Below are 3,955 nucleotides of genomic sequence, written 5' to 3' on the forward strand. Positions count from 1 at the left end.
CCACCAATTTAAATATGAATTTCATCCAAAAACACCATCACAGGGACTACCCTGGTGGCAGAGTGGTTAAGAATCCGCCTGCCAATGCAGGGGACACGGGTTCGAGCCCTGGTCCGGGAAGATCCCACATGCCGTGGAGCAACTAAGCCCGTGCGCCACAACTACTGAGCCTGCACTCTAGAGCCCACGAGCCGCAACTACTGAGCCCGTGTGCCGCAACTACTAAAGCCCGTGCACCTAGAGCCCATGCTTTGCAACGAGAAGCCACCGCAATGAGAAGCCCGTGTACCGCAACAAAGGGTAGCCCCCGCTCGCCGCAACTAGAGAAAGCCTGCGCACAGCAACAAAGACCCAACAGAGCCAAAAATAAAAATAAATAAAATAAATAAATTTATTAAAAAAAAAAAAAAAGCCCTTGAGTTTTCCCCCACGGAATTATTCACTTTATTCTTTCCATTTGCTAACACAAGTTAGAGGAGGTCTTCCTTCATTAGATCACTGGACAACTTCTTTAAATTTGGGGCATCGGCTCAGTGCAGAGCAGCACATATTAGGAATAAAGACATGTAAGGGGATTCTGTAAGAATACAAGAAAGGCATCAAGAGTCATTTTCCTTTGAGAGTTTTTCTCTGCTCAAACTTTAAAAGGGTGTGTATTTTATTGTAATAAGAGAAATGGTTCCCAAACAATTTTACGTTGCTTCTTGAGAAATTCAGAGATGCAGCTACCCTTCTTCAATCAGAGGGAGGCATTTCTTCTCAGAGGCTAAATTTAGGCAAGAGACATAAATTTTGGACCTGAGCAAGATAATAAGTATAATGTCCCTACCCATTAGGGACATTAAAAGCCATTTAAGATATTTCAAACAAATATTTGTAGATTACTTCGGTGCATAGAAGCAATACATACAAGCAAAATTAACAGTAGGGTTAGAAGACACAAAAAGATACAATAAAAGAATAGAAGATGGAAGCTGGAGAGGACAGTGAATGACGGGTACACAGCCTCAGAAGTACAAACGTAAAAGCAGTTTCTTCATACCTTAAACCACTTAAAGTCCAAATGACTGGTCTCATGCAATAGTTCACTCAACAGCTTCAGATAGGCAGTGGGTAGCAGAATGGAGGAAAAAAGATAAACAGGAAAGAGAGAAAGAAAAAGGCATGCAATTAAAAGCAAATTATTTACAGCCACTTCAAAAGGTATTTTTTTCAGTTTCTTACACAGCTCAATACAACCTAGCAATCGCACTCCCAGACATTTACCTAAATGAGTTGAAAACTGATGCCCATACAGAAACCTGCACATGAATGTTTACAGCAGCTTTACTGACAACTGCCAAAAACTGGAAGCAACCAAGGTGTTATTCAATAGGTAATGGAATAAACAAACCATGGTATGTCCATTCAGCGGAATATTTTCAGAGATAAAACAAGATAAACTCTCAGGCCACAAAAAGACATGGGATTACCTTAAACACAGAGGCTAAAGGAAAGAAGCCAGTCTGAAAAGGTTACAGGAAAAAGATCAGGGAATGGGGAGATGGGGGAGAGATGAAAAGGAGGAGCATGGGGAATTTTCAGGAACTGAAACTATTTTGTATGATACTGTAATGGTAGATCCATGCACATCACCTATAATTCTTTTCTGAAAGATCAGGCTCTCTTAACCTCCCACTGTGTCCTAATAATCCATAAGCACAGGGGACACCCCGATATTTGTTTCTCAACTCCTGGGCTGCCGTCATGATATCAAAACAATCATGCCCCATGAAAATTCATGCTGAGGTATCATGGCAAGATCCTCTGCTACTCTGTAATTCTCATATTCAATTATTTATTGACAGTTCAAAGTAGCAGAAAAGAAGAGGGGATGTTAGCTTCAAGCACTGGCTGGGCTCAGAGAGACTGTTTACTTTAGGTCAGAGAGAGTGCGTATTTATTGCAGAGAAGAAGGAACTAACAGAAAGTGAGCAAAGATTATGTGAAAGAAAATTAATGGAGACAGATTGCAGAGGAGGGAACCAGAGCTTAAATCTGTGATAGAAATAAGAAACGAGCTTGGTGAAGGAGAGACAGTATCTCCTCTGAGTCAGAAGAGAAGACGACAAGAACACAGGTAACTGCTGAGGTGATGAAGGTAACTGAGGGGTCCCAGCATAGACTTGGTTTCAGTAAAATGAGAGCAGGACAATTACATAGGAGTGGGGATTGGAGTGATAGAGAAAGTACTAAGGGACTTAAAAAAGAGACATACGTGTTCTGAAGAGAAGGAAACCAGAACTTTTCAAAGTCACAGAGCAGAAAAAGCAGCAGCTGTATTCTGCACAGCAGATATATACAGCCTTCACAACAGACTATCTCAAGGAAGCTGCAAGATGCCTGGAAAGTACAAAAATGATGTCAAGAAAGGTTCTGCTAAAAGTGACAATTTTGTAAAAACTGACTGGAGAGTGTGGCAAATGTTAATGGTGAAATATGGGGGATGGGTATAAGGAGGTTCACTATACTATTCTCTAGTTTTGTGTACCTTTGGAAATGTTTATAATAAAAAATGTTTTTAAAAATTGCCTAGCCATCGTATGACCTCAGGAGCAATGGTTATCTTCCTCGGAAAGCTCAACAACTTGCCAGAACTTTCCAGAAGGTTTTAGGAATTTCAGAGACACAATTGCATACGCATACATACACTCTAGAGGACTGCAAAATTCAATGACAGGGAGGCAAAAAAAGCTTCTACTTGACGAGGATTTGTCCCAAATTTGTTCTAAGGAGTGAGAAACACAAGTGAGCATTAAAATTAGGCTAAGTGTGTCAGGCGTGACAAACAAGGCCAGAAGATGAAAGCGATGAGGACAAGTATTTCAACTAAGCATATGCCTGAAGAACAATATTATAAAACTTACTTCATCTCCAGAACTTCCTCTAGGTGTTTTCTTCTCTCGGCCCGAAGGTTGGTCACATGAGTTTCCTTCTCTGCCAGTGACTGCTGAGTGCAGGACATCGTCGCCTTCATGGACTCCAGCTCCTGTTTTACCTTCTCCATGGCCATCAGTAACTCCTCCACTTACGATCAATACAGAAAAGACAGAAACTGAGCATCTGGGTCAGGTATAGTCAGAGGAGCTGGGTGGGCAGTGGGCAACGCCTGGGTCCACAGAATTGAAGACACACCCATCAAAAATTCTGTACTCTCGCAGGATCAGACATAAATGGCAGTGAAAGAAATACATCTCTCATCTTCCCTCCACTATAATTCTTCTCAGTTTAGGTCCAAAAAACCCTCATTTTCTTTTTGACAAATGTAAGGGCATCAGAAGTAACAGTGTGCCAGAAACAATCCCTTCTAAGGAATTTATTTGGAAACAGTCCAGAAACTTCCATGGAAATAACAATACAATGCAGATAAAAACATAAGGAACAAAATCATAATAAATATTTCTAGAACGATTTTAGGAAATAAAAGCCATAAACCTGACTAATACCAGATGCAGAATAAACATAAATGAGTCATTTTTATTCGTTCAAACTAAGATTCTTCTGTTTCTACCATTACAAACAATCTCTTGTTAAAGAAACAGCTAGAATTCAATCGGATAATTTCCTGCTCTAAAGCTACGTAGGTAGAGATTTTCTGAGGAAGGCAGGAAGAAAAGAAAAAATATATATGACCAGATAGAGAAGAGACAGACGCTTTTAAAAGACCTGTAAAGGACTTCCCTGGTGGCGCCGCCCGCGAGGACCGGGACGGCCGTCCGCGCCGCCCTCCCTCCCCGGCCGCCGAGGTGAACCACGGACAGGCCGCTAGCGGGTTCTCCGGGGCCGTGCGGGCAGCCCGAGGGCCTCCGGGCGGGAAGCCCACCTGTCCGCGGGCGCCAAGCTCCTCGGGGCGGCCCGCCCCGGGCTCTGCGTGACTGGCCCCCTGAAGCACCGGCGGAGGCGGCGGCCCACTGTT

General features: G+C 42.8%; 1 long non-coding RNA gene across 1 annotated transcript; it reads right to left on the reverse strand.

The window, feature by feature from the left end:
- Positions 1-367: 367 nt before the first annotated feature.
- LOC309654012 lies at positions 368-3,739 on the reverse strand. Its single transcript, XR_014259719.1, has 2 exons — positions 2,907-3,739; positions 368-577 (listed from the first exon to the last, which is right to left on the reverse strand). It is a non-coding gene; the product is annotated as an uncharacterized lncRNA (long non-coding RNA).
- Positions 3,740-3,955: the final 216 nt, after the last annotated feature.

The sequence above is a fragment of the Balaenoptera physalus genome, assembly GCF_965194825.1.
Source record: "Balaenoptera physalus genome assembly, contig: HAP1_SCAFFOLD_1641, whole genome shotgun sequence".
Lineage (NCBI taxonomy): Eukaryota > Metazoa > Chordata > Mammalia > Artiodactyla > Balaenopteridae > Balaenoptera > Balaenoptera physalus.